At 43.4% G+C, this 20,709-nt stretch overlaps 1 protein-coding gene across 6 annotated transcripts in view; it reads right to left on the bottom strand.

Moving 5' to 3' along the window:
- The window catches only part of rnf19a (ring finger protein 19A, RBR E3 ubiquitin protein ligase), a 53,466-nt gene extending 32,757 nt beyond the window's left edge, over window positions 1-20,709 (bottom strand). For all 6 annotated transcript variants that reach the window (XR_005041408.1, XR_005041409.1, XR_005041410.1 and 3 more), the window contains exon 1: window positions 20,417-20,709. The gene's annotated coding sequence lies outside the window, so the exon portion shown is untranslated. The remainder of the gene's footprint in view (window positions 1-20,416) is intronic.

Raw genomic sequence — 20,709 nt, 5'->3', positions numbered from 1 at the left:
CCGGCCCACAGATAAGAAACAGAACATGGACTCTGTACTAGCACACTCATTGTGTATTATTACTGTATTATTTAGCCTTCTCGCTACATTGTTTGGAAAGGCCTGCAGGTAAGCATTTCACTGCTAGTCTACACCTGTTTACCAAGCATGTGATAAAATGTAACTTGATACTAAACTAGTACAGCTGTACAATGTAGACAAGTTCTCTCCTGATTAGGAGAGTTTTCTGCTGGCAGGCTTCAGTTTCAGGCATGAACAACACTGCAGAGAGGAGAGCCCCGTGTCTGATAAATGACTGCAGATGTTTGCCCGAGGAGTGCTACATTATGTTAAGGGGAGAGTTCACCCCAGGCCACCCCGGGGCCGTAATGGCTCCAGGCCACAATTAATTAAAAATGAAAAGTTTAAATGTCTTGAGTCAATAAGTATTCAACCCCTTTGTTAAGGCAAACCTAAATAAGTTCAGGAGTAAAACATTTCTTAACAAGTCACATAAATTGCAGGGACTTTGTGAGAGCTGGATGACCTCAACACTGTACCCCACACATACAATTATCTGTAAGGCCCCTCTGTTGAGCAGTGAATTTCAAACACAGCTTAAACCACAACAACCAGGGAGGTTTTACAATGTCTCACAAAGGGCACCTATTGGTAGATGGGTACAAATTAAAAACAGACTTGAATATCCCTTTGAGCATGGTGAAGTTACTAATTACACTTTGGATGGTGTATCAATACACCCAGTCACTACAAAGATACAGGCATCCTTCCTAACTCAGTTGCCGGAGAGGAAGGAAACTTCTCAGGGATTTCACCATGAGGCCAATGGTGACTTTAAAACAGTTACAGAGTTTAATGGCTGTGATAGGAGAAAACTGAGGATGGATCAACAACATTGTAGTTACCCCACAATACTAACCTAAATGACACAGTGAAAAGAAGGACACCTTTACAGAATAAAAATATTCCAAAACATGCTTCTTGTTTGCAACAAGGCACTAAAGTCATACTGCAAAAAATGTTGCAAAGCAATTAACTTTTTGTCATGAATACAAAGTGTTATGTTTGGGACAAATCAAATAAGTCACTGAGTACCACTCCATATTTTCAAGCATAGTTATGGGTATGCTTGTGATCATTAAGGACTGAGGCATTTCAGGATAAAAAATTAAATGGAGATAAGCACAGGCAAAATCATAGAAAAAAAACTGGTTGTCTTTTTTCCAACCAGACACTGGGAGATGAATTCACCTTTCAGCAGGACAATAACCTATGACACAGGCCAAATCTACAATGGAGTTGCTAACCAAGAACACAGTGCTGTATACATGCTGATTATAGACTTTTCTACTATATTATTGATTGTTTGTTTATTCCATGTGTGTTGTATGTTTCGAACTGCTTTGCTTTATCTTGGCCAGGTCGCAGTTGTAAATGAGAACTTGTTCTCAACTAGCCTACCTGGTTAAATAAAGGTGAAATAAAAAAATAAACTGAATATTCCTGAGTGGCCGAGTTCGTTTAAAAATCTATGTCAAGACCTGAAAATGGTTGTATAGCAATGATCAACAACCAACCTGACAGAGCTTGAAGAACTTAGAGAATAATAATATTGTACAATCCAGGTGTTGTCTTCACATCCCCTCAAAACAAATTGGAGGAGAAGGTCAGAGAGGAGAGACCTCTGGCTTTCTAATCCAATAGGTTTTGAAAAGGAGACGATAGAGAGAAAGCACCTACGCAATTGATATCTTCCGAACACACCTTCACGACACACACTTCGTCAAAGGATTCACACACTGGCCTAAGGGTGTCAGCAGAGGAACAAATATCCAAATTGCCAGGCTGAGAACTGGGAAGTGTACAACCCCATCAGCCATACAGACAAACTCACCACAACCTACAAGTGGAAACTACACCGGAAAATAAATAAATGTATATATGTATATTTAAATCAAAGATATTCAAAGTTACAGTTCAGAAAATCACTACATTGAATAATGAATTGGGCCCTAATCTATGAACTTCACATGACAGGGAAAACAGATATGCATCTGTTGGATCCAGACACTTTTGAAGTGTATGTGGACACCACTTCAAATTAGTGGGTTAGGCTATTTCAGCCACACCCGTTGCTGACAGGGGTATAAAAATTGAGCATAACACTTGGTATTACGCATGGTTGACTGGAGTGGTGTAAAGATCGCCGACCATTGGACTCTGGAGCAGTGGAAAGGCTTTCTCTGGAGTGATGAATCACGCTTTACCATCTGGCAGTCTGACATACAAATCTAGTTTTGGTGGATCCCAGGAGAACACTACCTGCCCCAATGCATAGAGTCAACTGTAAAGTTTGGTGGAGGAGGAATAATGGTCTGGGCTGTTTTTCATGGGTAGGGCCATGCCCCTTAGTTCCACTGAAGGGAAATCTTAATGCTACAGCATACAAAGACATTCTAGACGATTCTGTGCATCCAACTTTGTGGTAACAGCTTGGGGAAGGCCCTTTCCTGTTTCAGCATGACCAAGCACCTGTGCACAAAGCGAGGTCCACACAGAAATGGTTTGTCGAGATCGGTGTGGAAGAACTTGACAGGTCTGCAAAGAGCCCTGAGCTCAACCCCATCGAACACCTTAGGGATAAATTGTAACGTCGACTGCGAGCCAGGCCTAATCGCCCAACATCAGTACCCAATCTCACTAACGCTCGTGGCTAACGCTCTAGTGGAAAGCCTCCCCAGAAGAGTAGAGGTTGCTATCCTCGTAGAACTATCCATCCCGGATCCGGGAGAATTGTCATCAACTACACTAATTAGCATAGCGCAATGGTCAAAAAATATTACTAGAAAATATTCATATTCATGAAATCACAAGTGAAATATAGTGAAACACAGCTTAGCCTTTTGTTAATCACCCTGTCATCTCAGATTTTGAAATTATGCTTTACAGCCAAAGCAAGACAAGCGTTTGTGTAAGTTTATCGATAGCCTAGCATAGGTCACTACGCCGCCGAATTATGTCCATAATATCGACAGAAACATGGCAAACGTTTTTTATAATCAATCCTCAAGGTGTTTTTCAAATACCTATTCGATAATATATCAACTGGGACAATTGGCTTTTCAGTAGGAGCGAGAGGAAAAATGACTACCTCTGTCTTTTACGCAAGAATCACTCAGAGCCCTCAGCTGGCCACTGACTCAATGTAGTCGTTTACGCTCATCCTTCAAAATAAAGGCCTGAAACTATGTCTAGTGACTGTAGACACATTAGGGAAGCCACAGAAAAAGGAATCTGGTTGATATCCCTTTCAATGGGCAATAGGGATGCATAGGAATACAGGGGGTTCAAAATAAAAGTCACTTCCTGATTGGATTTTTCTCAGGATTTCGCCTGCAATATCAGTTCTGTTATACTCACAGACAATATTTTTACAGTTTTGGGAACTGTAGTGTTTTCTATCCTAAGCTGTCAATTATATGCATATTCTAGCATGTGGTCCTGAGAAACAGGCGGTTTACTTTGGGAACGTTATTTTTCCAAACTTAAAAATAGTGCCCCCCTAGTTTCAAGAGGTTAAAGCAGAAAAGTGGGGTCCAAGTCCATATTAATGCCCACGTCAGTAAGGGGAAAACACTGCATTAGGAAACCTTCAATCGTCAGTCAACACAAACACCTTCTCTCAAACACAAAGCTCCCAATTTAAAACCAAGCCCGAGACAGACCAGACCAGACCAGACAGACGTGATTTTGATCTAGTCTTCCATTAGTCCTATTGGAATCCTAACTTTGAAACACGAGTAGTAGACCCTTTGCCTTTGTTCCTGTGCCAATAATATTGGCCTAGACCTACTGGCCGTCCCCAGGTGGTGAGGATAGGCAACACATCTGCCACACTGACCCTCAACACGGGGGACCCTCAGGGGTGCAAGCTTAGTCTCCTCCTGTACTGTGGTAGGCATGATCACAGACAACAAGACAGCCTATAGGGAGGTGGTCAGAGACCTGGCCGTGTTGTGCCAGGACAACAACCTCTCCCTCAATGTGATCAAGACAAAGGAGATGATTGTGGACTACAGGAAAAAGAGGACTGAGCATGCAAGAATGGGACCCCTGAGAATGGGGTCTCATTGACTGGGCTGCATTGGAGCAGGTTGGATACAAACTAACATGGTCCAAACACACCATGACAGTCGTGAAGCGGGCACGACAAAACCTATTCCCCCTCAGGAGCCTGAAAAGATTTGTCATGGGTCCTCAGATCCTCAAAAGATTAAACAGCTGCACCATCAAGAGCATGATTGCATCACTGCTTAGTATGACAACTGCTCGGCCTCCGACCGCAAGGCACTACAGAGGGTAGTGCGTATGGCCCAGTACATCACTGGGGCCAAGCTTCCTGACATCCAGGACCTCTATACCAGGTGGTGTCAGAGGAAGGCACTAAAAATTGTCAGACTCCAGCCACCCTAGTCATGGACTGTTCTCCCTGCTTCTGCACTGCAAGCGGTACCAGAGCGCCAAGTCTAGGTCCAAGAGGCTTCTAAACAGCTTCTACCCCCAAGCCATAAGACTCATGAACATCTAATCTAATGGCTACCCTGACTATTTGCATTGCCCCTGTCGTGGAAATGTCCTGTATTTACCAAATCATGAGAGCAAACCACACACAAGTCAGAGTTATCATAAAGTCCATCTTTAATTATATGAGCTCATGCACAACCCTGTGACTCTCAGATCAATTCAGTGTCTATAAATGAATTCTCTGAGAGTCCTTACACATTGCAACTGAGATCCTTTATAGCAAAGACACATAGCCAGACAGCATTGGCCATAAATTATCGTTCAGCTTTGTCTCCTAAACTATGTTATTTTCTCTCAGAACCATAAAACAAAACCTATCAACAGACATATATCAAATATGTTTACATATGAAGACAAGCTTGACCCCTCCCCTCTCTGCGGCCCAAATAACTGACAGAGAACAGATAACTGCAAATGGCCACCACTATAGTACAACAAGATACATTCTGATGAGAAGTAACTCATAAGCATATCATGAAAATAAAACATCTTATCTATGTTACCCAACTAATTCTGATTATCCCCCCGTCATCTATGCATAGTTACTTTAATAACTCTACCTACATGTACATACTACCTCAACTAACCGGTGCCCCCACATATTGACTCTGTACCGGCACCCCCATGTATTTAGTCTCACTATTGTTATTTCACTGCTCCTCTTTAATTACTTGTTACTTTGATCTCTTATTCTTATCTGTATTTTTTTAAACTGCACTGTTGGTTAGGGAATAAGTAAGCATTTCACTGTAAGGTCTATACCGGTTGTATTTGGCGCATGTGACTAATAAAATGTGATTTGATTACTCCCGGATCACCCAAGACTACGTGGCAGCGCATGACTCCAACACCATCTTCAAGTTAGCAGACGACATGACAGTGGTAGGCCTGATCACTGACGACGAGACAGCTTATCGGGAGGTCAGAGACCTGGCAGTGTGGTGCCAGGACAACAACCTCTCCCTCAACGTCAGCATGACAAAGGAGCTGATCATGGATTACAGGAAAAGGAGGGCTTAGCACACTTTAGCTTGAAATGAAACCACTCAAAATTAGAAATGTGTAATACCTGGAAATAAGTATAGCGTTAGCTAACTACAATCTTATCCGCATATATCATGCATGGCTGCCATGCCACGGTTGCCCTGAATTTGAAGATGGAATCCGGAGACAGGTGCTTTCTCCATCTCTGTAGCTATCATACTCCAATTCCACTGATTTCAAAACTTGATCCTGCAGAAAGTTGAGCAACACCACATTTTAAAAAAGCAGCATTCAACAGGATTAACACAGACTGACTGCTAATATGGCAGACCAATCCTAACTCCTCTCCCCTAACAATTTTATTCATATTTACAGATGACATACAAGTTTGTTATTAAGGCACATGAAAGTTCACATGTTCCAGAAGTAATTTCTGCCCAAAAACAAATTTAGAAAGAAAATAATAATAATTTAAAGCATGTTTAAATGGCTCTCCTGTGAAGTCATGACATGCCTAGTTTCCTGAAACGGGTCACATATTTGAAATCTGATATGGCTACTTGTGTCTGAAAATGAATGATATCAGGCGATGTATTTTTGCAGTCATTCATGGACAGTTTTGAATAAGCCATACAAATAAGCATAGGATATTAAGTGCTCCATGAATCAAATTTCATTTTATATTTTAGCCTTGTGCACGTTAGGCAGAGATGAAAGGGGGACTCAACTGAAACGCACCATAGTGTCTAAGATGATGCCAAGGATCTTCAACTAGTAGGCACAAACCACCTGAATATTGATATTCATTAAATGTTTTTGAAGGTTGGGAGACTGAGAAACTAATTACTAGAACAAGAACATTTTCAAACACCCAGAACTTCAGGGGAGGACAATCCTCCTGGAGTGCAAGCAGGATGTTCTTACCTTGAAAGCTGCCTATGGACAAGGAGGCCGCAATCTGTGATTTGGTTAGCCACTGCCACAACCATCAACATTACAATTTTACTTTAAATTTCGCTCGCTAAAAATCTCAAAGTATCAAAGTGGTCGAATTGAGTGTGCATTTAATGTTCAAAGTGGTCGAATTGAGTGTGCATTTAATGTTCAAAGTGGTCGAATTGAGTGTGCATTCAATGTTCAAAGTGCTCGAATTGAGTGTGCATTCAATGTTCAAAGTGGTCGAATTGAGTGTTAATGTTCAAATCTGAATTCACCGGACCGGTGTTTTCTATCAGTTTATTTTCCACCCTGGTCACGGGCCTTGTAAAAATAGGTAGAAATGCAGGAAATTAGCTTTAAAACAGCAACATTTTCCATCTAGAGCTTGTGCCAGGCGGCAAGGAAATTCACATAGCAAATCAGAAGCCAGCTCTAAAAAGAGTCTTGGTGGATCCAAACTTCTTCCATTGAAGAATGATGGAGGTCGCTGTGTTCTTGGGGACCTTCAATGCTGCATACATGTGTTGGTACCCTTCCCCAGATCTGTGCCTCGACACAATCCTGTCTCGGAGCTCTAAGGACAATTCCTTTGACCTCATAGCTTGGTTTTTGCTCTGACATGCACTGTCAACTGTGTGACTTTATATAAACAGGTGTGTGCCTTTCCAAATCATGTCCAATCAATTGAATTTACCCCAGGTGGACTCCAATCAAGTTGTAGCAACAGGATGCACCTGAGCTCAATTCCAAGTCTCATAGCAAAGGGCCTGACTAGTTATGTAAATATGGTATTTTATTTTTTACACATTTTCTACCATCTTCTAAAACGTGTTTTCACTTCATTATGGGGTATTGTATGTAGGTTAAGATTTTTTAAAATCACTTTTAGAGTAAGGCTGTAATGTAACAAAGTGGAAAAAGTCATGGGGTCTGAATACTTTCCGAAGACAAACGTTATAAAGATGCACTATGCAGAAATAGCTCCACCATTTCCTGGTTGCTAAAATTCTAATAGTTTGTGACAAAACGAGCTAGTGTAGAGTAGAGGTCGACCGATTATGATTTTTCGATAACGATACCGACTATTGAAGGACCAAAAAAAGCAGATCGCCGATTTTTAAAATGTATTTGTAATAATGACCATTACAACAATACTGAATTAACACTTATTTTAACTTAATATAATACATCAAATCAATTTAGCCTCAATTAAATAATGAAACATTTTCAATTTGGTTAAAATAATGCAAAAACAAAGTGTTGGAGAAGAAAATAAAAGTGCAATATGTGCCGTGTAAGAAAGCTAACGTTTAAGGGTCTTGCTCAGAACATGAGAACATATGAAAGCTGGTCGTTCCTTTTAACATGAGTCTTCAATATTCCCAGGTAAGAAGTTTTAGGTTGTAGTTATTGTAGGAATTATAGGACTCTCTCTATACGATTTGTATTTCATATACCTTTGACTATTGGATGTTCTTATAGGCACTTTAGTATTGCCAGTGTAACAGTATAGCTTCAGTCCCTCTCCTCGCCCCTACCTGGGCTCGAACCAGGAACACATCGACAACAGCCACCCTCGAAGCATCGTTACCCATCACTCCACAAAAGCCGCGACTATTGCAGAGCAAGGGGAACAACTACTCCAAGTCTTAGAGCGAGTGACGTTTGAAACGCTATTAGCACGCACCCCGCTAACTAGCTAGTCATTTCACATCACCAGCCTAATCTCGGAAGTTGATAGACTTGAAGTGATAAATAGCGCAATGCTTGAAGCATTGCGAAGAGCTGCTGTCAAAATGCAGGAAAGTGCTGTTTGAATGAATGCTTACGAGCCTGCTGCTGCCGACCACCGCTCAGTCAGACTGCTCTATCAAATCATAGACTTAATTATAACATAACACAGAAATACGAGCCTTAGGTCATTAATATGGTAGAATCCGGAAACTATCATTTCGAAAACAAAACGTTTATTCTTTCAGGGATATACGGAACCATTCCACATTTTATCTAACAGATGGCCTAAGTCTAACCCTAAGTCTAAATATTGCTGTTACATTATACAACCTTCAATGTTATGTCATAATTACGTAAAATTCTGGCAAATTAGTTCGCAAAGAGCCAGGCGGCCCAAACTGTTGCATATACCCTGACTCTACGTGCAATGAACGCAAGAGAAGTGACACAATTTCACCTGGTTAATATTGCCTGGTAACCTGGATTTCTTATAGCTAAATATGCAGGTTTAAAAAGATATACTTCTGTGTATTGATTTTAAGAAAGGCATATGTTTACGGTTAAGTACAAGTTGGAGCAACGTGCCTTCTTTTCCCTCTGTAATGAATACGCTATTGTCCGGTTGGAATATTATTTAAGATTTATTATAAAAAGACCATAAAGATTGATTGTAAACATCGTTTGACATGTTTCTACAAACTGTAATGGAACTCTTGACTTTTCGTCTGGATTTTGCGCTCAATATTGTGCCTTTGGAATAGTGAACTAAACACGCAAACAAAACGGAGGTATTTGGACGTGATCGAAATTACCATTTCTTGTGGGAGTCCTGGGAGTGCATTCCGACGAAGATCAGCAAAGGTAAGTGAAGATTTATAATGCTATTTATGACTATTTATGACTTTTGTTGACTCCACAACTTGGCGGGTACCTGTATTGCTTGCTTTTGTGGCTGAACGCTGTTCTCAGATTATTTAATATTGTGCTTTTGCCATAAAGCTTTTTTGAAATCTGACACATTGGTTGCATTAAGAACAAGTTGATCTTTAATTCTATGTAAAACATGTATCTTTCAACATGATGAGTATTTCTGTTATTTGATGTGGCTCTCTGCAAATTCTCCGGATGTTTGAGGCATTTCTGAACATGGCGCCAATGTAAACTGAGGTTTTTGGATATAAATATGAACTTGATCGAACAAAACATACATGTATTGTGTAAGTCCTGGGAGTGTCATCTGATGAAGATCGTCAAAGGTTAGGATTAATATTAGCTATATTTCTGCTTTTTGTGACACCTCTCTTTGGTTGGAAAATGGGTGAATGCTTTCCGTGACTAGTTGCTGACCTAACAATAATATGTTCTGCTTTCGCCGAAAAGCCTTTTTGAAATCGGACACTGTTGTTGGATTTTTTTTATTTTTAAATTTATTTTACCTTTATTTAACTAGGCAAGTTGGGAACAAATTCTTATTTTCAATGACGGCCTAGGAACAGTGGGTTAACTGCCTGTTCAGGGGCAGAACGACAGATTTGCAACTTGTCAGCTTGGGGATTTGAACTTGCAACCTTTCAGTTACTAGTCCAACGCTCTAACCACTAGGCTACCCTGCTGATTAACGAGAAGTGTATCTTTAAAATGGTGTAAAATACTTTTATGGTTGAGGAATTTTAATTATGACATTTGTTGTTTTGAATTTGGCGCCCTGCAATTTCACTGGCTGGTGGCGAGGTGGGACGCTACCGCCCCGAACGATCCCAGAGAGTTTAACTGACTTGCCTAGTTACATAAAAGGTCAAATAATAATAATATATATTTTTTTTAAATGGGTGAGGTGGGATATAGGCTATTGTAGGTCTGAGTGATACAAAAATACACAAACTTAGAAAAAAAGCTACTGCTGAATTAATTTTGCTATAAAAAGGTGTTAATGCTTGACTTCTAACTCTATTTGTAAATATGAGTGAAATGCTACTGCCAACGTGGCTGGTGAAATAAACATTTTACCCACAAATTCCTAAATCTACCCGCATGTGGCAGGTGTTAATTTAATGCGCTGAATCAGTTGGTGTAGCCTTGTGAGGCCAGCTGAGTATAAATCAAAATTATTTGCAAATAATTGTATTTTACTGGACTGATGGTAGGCTACTTGCATCTGATGGTCATGTTGCTTTCAAGACAACTGGGAAAAATCACGACATCAGTGATGTTCTGGTCGGAAAGTTGGGTCTCTAGAAATATGCCAGAGCTTGACTGAGTTGGATGACCATTAAGATTTCCCAGTTGGAGCTCATTTCCCCCCTAAATTGCCAGGTGTCTTGAACGCACTGAAGTCGGAGTATTCCGAGTTCCCGGTTTTTGAACACGGCATCAGTCTCAGTGGAGGGAGGGAGAGAAAAGCAGAGGGTCAGTCTCTTGCGGTTCTCTCCTCCTCCTGTGAGACTGACCAGATGGGACATCGTCTTCTCCCCGATGGTGACACTGGAGTGTCACCGCATCCGCTTCATGCAAAAACTGATGTTCCTGTGACCAGAGGAAATACTCCTGCATATTGAAATAGACGAGCGGCTAATAATACTAAAAACGCAGGGCTATTGATACACTGTCTACGCATTCACAGGGCTGCCAACTTCTGATGAAATTCACATAGAAGGGCCTTGGTCAGGGAGGTGAACAAGAACCCGATGGTCACTCTTGACAGAGCTCGAGAGTTCCTCTGTGGAGATGGGAGAACCTTCCAGAAGGACAACAATCTCTGCAACACTCCACCAATCAGGTCTTTATGGTAGAGTAACCAGACAGAAGCCACTCCTCACTAAAAGGCACATGACAGTCCACTTGGAGTTTGCCAAAAGCCACCTAAAGACTCTCAGACCATGAGAAACAAGATTCTCTGGTCTGATGAAACCAAGACTGAACTCTTTGGCCTGAATGCAGTGTCAGGTCTGGAGGAAACCTGGCAACATCCCTACGGTGAAGCATGGTGGTGGCAGCATCACGTCTGGAGGAAACCGGGCACCATCCCTACGGTGAAGCATGGCGTTGGCGGCATCATGCTTTGGGGGTGTTTTTCAGCTGCAGGGACTGGGAGACTAGTCAGGATCGAGGGAAAGATGAAGCAAAGTACAGAGATCCTTGATGAAACCTGCTCCAGAGTGCTCAGAACCTCAGATGGGTGAAGGTTCACCTTCCAACAGGACAACGACCCTAAGCACACAGCCAACGCAAAGCAGAAGTGGCTTCGAGACAAGCCTCAATGTCCTTGAGTGGCTCAGCCAGAGCCCAGACGAACTCGATCGAACATCTATGGAGACCTAAAATAGCTGTGCAGCAACGCTTCCCATTCAACCTGAGAGCTTGAGAGGATCTGCAGAGAAGAATGGGAGAAACTCTACAAATACAGATGTGCCAAGTTTTTAGCATCACAACCAAGAAGACTCAAGACTGTAAATGGCTGCCAAAGGTGCATCAACAAAGTACTGAGTAAAGGGTCTGACTACTTCTGTAAATACAATCAGTTTATTTTTATTTTTTTTATAAATTAGCAAAAACATGTGAACCTTTTTTGCTTTGTCATTATGGGGTATTGTGTGTATATTGAAGAGGGAAAAAAATATTTAATACATTTTAGAATAAGGCTGTACCGTAACAAAATGTGGAAAAACTGAAGGCGTCTGAATACTTTCCAAATGTATTGTATATGTAGGCTTATGTAATGTATAGAACTGACATGATCCCCTACTCTACATTTCTGAGAAAATCAATTCTATAAAGTAGGCCTAGCTACATTTATTTTTCCCTTCTTTTTTTTTACCCCTTTTTCTCCCCAATTTCGTAGTGTCCAATTGTTGTAGTAGCTACTATCTTGTCTCATCGCTACAACTCCCGTACGGGCTCGGTAGAGACGAAGGTTGAAAGTCATGTGTCCTCCGATACACAACCCAACGAGCCGCACTGCTTTTTAACACAGCGCGCATCCAACCCGGAAGCCAGCCGCACCAATGTGTCGGAGGAAACACCATGCACCTGGCAACCTTGGTTAGCGCGCACTGCGCCCGGCCTGCCACAGGAGTCACTGGTGTGCGATGAGACAAGGACATCCCTACCGACCAAGCCCTCCCTAACCCGGACGACGCTAGGCCAATTGTGCGTCGCCCAACGGACCTCCCGGTCGCGGCCGGTTACGACAGAGCCTGGGCGCGAACCGCCTAGCTACATTTCATTCAGTAATGTTACACCCTCCTGAACAGGCCCCAGGTCAGGGCCTGGCCATTGGTCGGGGGTAGCGTCCCAGGGCCATTGGTAAGGGTAGAGGAAACCTGGCACCCTCTCTACGGTGAAGCATGGTGGTGGCAGCATCATGCTGTGGGGATGTTTTTCAGCGGCAGGGCCTGGCCTAGTCTGGATCGAGGGAAAGACAAATGGAGGAAAGTACAGAGATCCTTGATGAAAAGTGCTCTGGAGCTCTCAGGACCTCAGACTGGGGTGAAGGTTCACCTTCCAACAGGACAACAACCTTAAGCACACAGCCACTCCTGCGTTGTCTTGGCTATCGGACAAGTCGCTGAATGTCCTTGAGGCCCAGCCAGAGCCCGGACTTGAACCCGAACGAACAATATGGAGAGACCTGAGAATAGCTGTGCAGCGGTGCTCCCCATCCAACCTGACAGAGCTTGAGAGGATCTGTAGAGAAGAATGGGAGAAACTCCCCAAATACAGGTGTGCCAAGCTTGTAGCATCATACCCAGGAAGATTACTTATGTAAAGGTGATACATTTTTTTATTCATAATAAATTAGCAAATATTTCTAAAAACCTGTTTTTGCTTTGTCATTATGGGGTATTGGGTGTAGATTTAAGAGAAAAAAATGATTTAATAAATGTTAGAATAAAGCTGTAACGTAACAAAGCAAAAAAAAGTCAATCAAATCAAATGTATTTATATAGCTCTTTGTACATCAGCTGATATCTCAAAGTGCTGTACAGAAACCCAGACTAAAACCTCAAACAGCAAGCAAGCAATGCAGGTGTAGAAGCACGGTGGCTAGGAAAAACTCCCTAGAAAGGCCAAAACCTAGGAAGAGACCTAGAGAGGAACCAGGCTATGGAGGGGTGGCCAGTCCTCTTCTGGCTGTGCCAGGTGGAGATTATAACAGAACATGGCCAATATGTTCAAATGTTCATAAATGACCAGCATGGTCAAATAGTAATCACAGTGGATATAGAGGGGGCAGCAAGTCAGCACCTCAGGAGTAAATGTCAGTTGACTTTTCATAGCCGATCATTAAGAGTATCTCTACCACTCCTGCTGTCTCTAGAGTTGAAAACAGCAGTAGCACGTCCGGGTCTTAATACTTTCTGATGGCACTGCCCCCCCCCCCCCACAGGGAGCGCCCCCCAGTTTGGAACCACTGATTTAAAGCGCAATAATGTGTTCCTCTCAAGTACATTGCCATGATTGTTAGCTATGTAGCTACTCTGGGGCTAGGCGATATGGCCTAAAACTCAGTGGTCTTCCTTTAAAAGTTGCGTCATACTGCAGCACAGCTTGCGGGCTGCCGCAGAATTCTATTGTTGCCATTAATGGTAGTTAGTGCTAGTTTGCCCACCAGAGGGCATCTTTGAGAAGCTAAGTTACTGAAATGATATAGGCCTAAAGCTCCAAGACGCAAACGGAGCCTTGAATTGAACAGACTATATGGGATTGATTTTAGAAATGTAGCTTCATTCATTTGAACATTATGGTTTTTCTCTTCCAAGAGAAACAAAAATGTGAGTATAGTGCAGAATAATCCTTACATTTCCACATAAACATCTGATTGATTTATAAAGACCAGTCCCCATGCTGTGTCATTCAGTGACATTTATTCCCATAGTAATTCCTTATGGATCCATCCAGATGTTAGACAACATTTGGTGGGCTATGCAAAAGAGATGGGAGAAGTGACATGCCTCGCAAACATCCATTGATACTGTACATTTAAAGTCCCTAAAGTTGGCAAAGGAGTCCATTGTCCTGTTGATAGCCCATCAAGGACATGTTGTTTGCAGAATTCAAACACTTGTGAATGCCTCCAGCTGTACATAACTACTGTAAATAAAAACACAGCATCTACAGTGGTACAAGTATATTATTGAATTAGACTTTTTTATTTTTTTACGTTTTAAAATATATAATGTTTATTATGCTACTGCCTACAGTACATAGTAAACATGGTAAAGTACTTCCTTACATAAGGGAGAGCAGGCCATGTCCAGACTTTCTCAGTGACCTCAAGTACTCATTAACTCTGTCTTTAACACTTTTTCAGGTTGCATCAGTCACTAGTGAGACTCATGTATACTGTGATCGCTCATCTTTGTTGTTGTGAGTTGTAGGGGAAGGGGCTTGGGAGAAAGAGGTGAAGCGAGAGGTTTCACTCTCACCAAAAACGGTCTAAAATAAGCCCAATGCATTTCTATGCGCTTATTTTGAACCCAAGCTTGTCGCCTGCCTTCCCTCCTTCCTTCGGGACAAGACTCCCACTGTTAGGGGGGAGACATGAGCATCTCATTGTATTCAGATCTCTGGTGTAATTGGGAAGGTGCACATAAAGAGTGAAGGAGACGAAACCAAAAAGACATGAGAACAAGTAGACAAACGCTCATAATAAAACCTTGATTGTTGCGATTCAGACATTTGGAATTTCACACAACAGCATTAATTCGATATATCACATCGGCTCTAAACTGCTCTACTGATAATCTCAATATGTCCTCCCTGGGATGATAATCTACTGTTGGCGTCGGGGAATGCCAACCCCCCCCAGACAAACGCCTTTGTTCACCGTTCCACGGGAGCGGGCAATACTCAGCATATCATACGGTCCTAAATAATGGCCAAGTCTACTTCTCTCCCTGCTCGACTGAATCGCTTGGTAGTAACAAACAAGTCCTCCAACACCTATCAAAACTGCTAAACTACCCTCCTGTTCCCTGGGCCTGACACCGCCGAGCCAGCCTCGACCCCGGGCCTGACACCGCCGAGCCAGCCTCGACCCCGGGCCTGACACCGCCGAGCCAGCCTCGACCCCGGGCCTGACACCGCCGAGCCAGCCTCGACCCCGGGCCTGACACCGCCGAGCCAGCCTCGACCCCGGGCCTGACACCGCAGAGCCAGCCTCGACCCCGGGCCTGACACCGCCGAGCCAGCCTCGACCCCGGGCCTGACACCGCCGAGCCAGCCTCGACCCCGGGCCTGACACCGCCGAGCCAGCCTCGACCCCGGGCCTGACACCGCCGAGCCAGCCTCGACCCCGGGCCTGACACCGCCGAGCCAGCCTCGACCCCGGGCCTGACACCCCCGAGCCAGCCTCAACCCTGGGCCTGACACCCCCGAGCCAGCTTCAATCCTGGGCCTGACACCCCCGAGCCAGCCTCAACCCTGGGCTCCTGATACCCAAAGGAATGAAAAGCAGTGAATGGCCCCATCGTCAAATCATCACCACCGCCACAGTGGGTGACTGCTATGGTCCCATGATTTCTCTCGAGTTTACAAGCTCCAAGATTAACTTTGACTACCCAAAAATATCCAAGTCACTATACGTGATCCCAGACTGTGCTTTTGGCATGCAAGCTGTTTTAATTAGTTCCCAGCATCCAGTGCAAGAGAGAGGTAAATTCACTACCAAACTGCCTCCAATAAAAACAAAAACAACCCAACAGTCAGAACATGTTACGTTTTTTTCAAACTGTCAATCACACTCAAGTAATCTGAGACCCACGAGCTAAGCCCAAGGGACTACTAAGGGGGGGGGGGGGGGGGGTTCTTGAACATTTGCTGTGTCATTCTAAAAAGTGATCAAATTCAACATCTTCTCACAGACTCCAACCTTGACTTCCACTGCCTTTCAGAGACATGGATCCATAAAAACTCTACATCTGCTGCTCTGTGCCCGGCTACAATGTTTTCAGGAGAGACCGGATGGAAGGAAGAGGGGGTCTGCCCGGCTACAATGTTTTCAGGAGAGACAGGATGGAAGGAAGAGGGGGTCTGCCCGGCTACAATGTTTTCAGGAGAGACCGGATTGAAGGAAGAGTGGGTTTGATTATTTACATTAAAGAACATATCCGATGTAAACAAATTGAGCGGCCGTGATAATGAACTAGAATGTATTGGCCTAAAGAATCCACTGTCTTCTCAAATGCCTAATAGCCTTCAGGAATGTACAGACCCCTTTACACCAAAACACTGTTTTTGACCAGTTTAATTAAGGGAATGTCATTTCAGGACATTGTTCATCTTAAATGGGAGATTTTAACATGAATTATGAAGACAAGTCTTGTAGGAAAATCCTAAAATGGATCATAAATATCTTTGACTTCACAGCTCATAAAAAGGCCAACCAGGGTGACTTGTCTTACGGACAGAACCCCTGCACTGGTTTCTCGGGCACAGCACCAGTGAATGACACTCAACAGGTTCATCACCATAAGGGAGGTTTCTGAGTCAGAGGTGAACAAGATGATTAGCTCTCTAATGAACTAAAGCCAAAGATGTTTGGACTGGACTCTACCTTAGGGAGGGGTCCAAGGGTCCAAAGGTCAACCATAAGAACACCCATCTTTAAAATATTCTACACGCAATGCAGTTTGGCTTCAGAACAAACCACTCCACAGAAATGGCCAACTACTTTCTTCTGGAAAACGTGAAGTACAAGATGGAGCAATGTTACAAGGGTCTCAGTGACTCATGTTTCCATCTCAATGTAAGAAGTAAAAAACAGTCTGTATGTTCTTCACAAAGAGGACAACCGATGCTACTGAACCAGATGTCTGAGTCAGGGGAGAAGAACAGTCTGTATGTTCTTCATAAAGAGGACAACCGATGCTACTGAACCAGATGTCTGAGTCAGGGGAGAAGAACAGTCTGTATGTTCTTCACAAAGAGGACAACCGATGCTACTGAACCAGATGTCTATGAGTCAGGGGAGAAGAACAGTCTGTATGTTCTTCACAAAGAGGACAACCGATGCTACTGAACCAGATGTCTATGAGTCAGGGGAGAAGAACAGTCTGTATGTTCTTCACAAAGAGGACAACCGATGCTACTGAACCAGATGTCTGAGTCAGGGGAGAAGAACAGTCTGTATGTTCTTCACAAAGAGGACAACCGATGCTACTGAACCAGATGTCTGAGTCAGGGGAGAAGAACAGTCTGTATGTTCTTCACAGAGGCCAACCGATGCTACTGAACCAGATGTCGAAACCCTAGACCGACTCCAATCATCATACCGCCCCAACAGATCCACAGATGATGCAATCTCTACTGCACTTCACACTGCCCTTTCCCACCTGGACAAAAGGAACACCTGTGTGAGAATGCTGTTAATTTACTACAGCTCAGCGTTCAACACCATAGTGCCCTCAAAGCTTATCACTAAACTAAGGACTCTGGGACTAAACACCTCCTACAGCAACTGGATCCTGGACTTTCTGGTGGGCCGTCCACAGGTGGTAAGAGTAGGTAACAATACATATGCCATGCTGATCCTCAACACAGGGCCCCTCAGGGGTGTGTGCTCAGTCCCCTCCAGTACTCCCTGTTCACTCATGACTGCATGGCCAGGCACAACTCCAACACCATCATTAAATTTGCCGACGACAACAGCGGTAGGCCTGATCATCGACAACGACGAGACAGCCTATAGGGAGGAGGTCAGAGACCTGGCCGGGTGCTGCCAGGACAACAACCGCTCCCTCAACGTGATCAAGACAAAGGAGCTGATCGTGGACTACAGGAAAAGGAGGACCGAGCACGCCCACATTCTCATTGACAGGGCATTTAGTGGAGCAGGTTGAAAGCTTCAAGTTCCTTGGTGTCCACATCACCAACAAGCCATCCAAACACACCAAGACAGTCATGAAGAAGGCATGACAAAGCCTATTCCCCCTCGGGAGACTGAAAAGATTTGGCATGTGTCCTTGGACCCTCAATAAGTTCTACAGCTGCACCATCGATCTGGTATGGCAACTGCTCGGCCTCCGACCGCAAGGCACTACAGGGTAGTGTGAGCGGCCCAGTACATCACTGGGGCAAAGCTTCCTGACATCCAGTACCTCTATACCAGGCAGTGTCAGAGGAAAGCCCTACAAATTGTCAAGGACTACAGCCACTCTAGTCAGACTTCACGCAGCTACCACATGGCAAGCGGAACCGGAGCGCAAAGTCTAGGTCCAAGAGGCTTCTTAACAGATTCTACCCTCAAGCCATAAGACTCCTGAACAGCTAATAAAATGGTTATTTGCACCCCCCCCCTGTCCCTCTTTTACACTACCGCTACTCTGTTTATTATCTATGCAGTCACTTTAACACTACCCAGATGTACATATTACCTAAATGACCTTGTCTATCCTGCGCCTCCACACATTGACTCTGACCCCCTGTATAAAGCCACGCTACTGTTATTTTACCGCTGATGTTTAATCATGTTTTAAAAAACAACAACTTTTTCTTAAAACTGCTTTGTTGGTTACGGGCATGAGGTCCTGAGCATTTCACTGTAAGGTCTACTACACCTGTTGTATTCAGCATTTCACTGTAAGGTCTACTACACCTGTTGTATTCAGCATTTCACTGTGAGGTCGACACCAGCTGTATTCAGCATTTCACTGTAAGGTCTACTACACCTGTTGTATTCAGAATTTCACAGTAAGGTCTACAACTGCTGTATTTGGCGCATGTGACAAATAAGATTTGATTTTACTAGTTGGGCGGAAGCTTGCTGTACCAACATTAAAACCCATTCAGTGCATCTACAAACAGGCTCTCAAAGTGCTTGATAGAAAGCCCAATAGACACTTAAATCCTCAGAAAGCATGAGCTCCTATATTGGGAGGCAGGAAGCCTGGCAGGTAGGAGCACTGAGCCAGTAACCGAAAGGTTGGTGGATCGAATCCCTTAGCTGACTAGGTAAAAAATCTGTCTTTCTGGCCCTGAGCAAGGCAGTAAACCTACTGTTCCCCGGGCGCCGAAGATGAATACATTGTTGTACAACTGACTAGGTATCCCCCTTTCCAGATCCTAAATGGCCTGGCTACCCTCCACTTAATATTTTAAAATCAAACAGAAATCCCAAACCCACTGCGGCAGATCCACAAGGTCTGCCATGAGAAGTGACTGTATAAGTTCCCTTAAGGAAAAGCACCTTTAGTAAATCCATTTTCTCTGTGAGAGCTTCCCATGTCTGGAATACACTGCCATCAGACACACATAACTGCACCACATATCACACTTTCACAAAAAAACAAAGACATGGCTAAAGGCCAATCTGATTTGTGAACATAATCCCTAGCTGTGTACAGCCGCTTTCCATGTTGTCTGTTGATTGTTTAGTGTGTAAACGGTTATTGTTTTAATAACCTGCTGAGGGACTGCAGTTGAAAATGACCCGGCTCGCTAGAACTTTTACTGTAAAGTTGATTAATGTGCACTGTCCCTGTAAACATAAACGCAATAAAGTAAATCAAATTGCTAGCTAGCTAGTAGTTACAATAACACAAATAAGCCAAACATGAACATTAGCTCGCAAATAGAAAGCTAGCTAGTTAGCTAAAAATGGTAATTGATCAGAACTCCGGGTAAAATTTAAATATGTTGGGTAGTTAGCTAGTCAGATGCCAACACCATTGTCTAGTTTGCTAGTAAACTGGCTGAAATGTATTTTGTACAATTTGCTCGCTAGCTAACGTCAACTAAATGGCTTTCTGTATAACGTTACAATTTATAAAGTAGTCAAAAGGACAGTCGCAACATATTTGTAAGCAAATATAATGAGCCTATTCGCTATCTAATTTGAAACTATTTCAAACATTTGGAGAGGGGGGGGGGGGGGGTGTTTTCATGTTAGCTAGTTAGTCATCCAGATGGCTAACGATAGCTAGCGGGCTACAGCCAACACTTCGGGGAAGTCGAAACTCATCGGGGCGGTTTTTACCAAAGAAATGTTCCTGTTATGAAAACAGAAGCTTAGCGAAGTTATCTAGGCAGGAGGATCGAGTTTAGTAACATATTACAGAACAAAACGAATAACTAAATGAATAGGTTATATTGAAAGCGTATTGTCTTTCCTAAGCTAACTAGTTAGCTTGCAGGCCGTCGTTGCATTGATTTAGGAAGCTACTTCATTCCGACTTACCGTTTCAAAAACAAAGATCCACCTCACGGTTTGTCCCGTAAAGGGGGGGAAATGGAACTACAACGATTCACCGATGTCACTTCGGTATAAAAATGGATTGATCACAAAATGGCATTTGTGTTCTTCGTTGTAACGGGTTACTTCTCCGTTCCAGACTTCTGCCCTTCCCATTGGAAACACCGACCGACCGGTTCCTTGTGGATGGGATTCAAACGATCACTACGGAATCTCGCGAGGACACGTACACAGTTGTTCAAGTCTTTGGACAGGCCCTTGTGGTACAGGCAAAAGTT

This window comes from Oncorhynchus mykiss, chromosome 32 (genome assembly GCF_013265735.2).
Source record: "Oncorhynchus mykiss isolate Arlee chromosome 32, USDA_OmykA_1.1, whole genome shotgun sequence".
Taxonomy (NCBI): domain Eukaryota; kingdom Metazoa; phylum Chordata; class Actinopteri; order Salmoniformes; family Salmonidae; genus Oncorhynchus; species Oncorhynchus mykiss.
The sequence above is the reverse complement of the archived record's forward strand: the minus strand, read 5'-3'. Positions and strand labels throughout refer to the sequence as shown.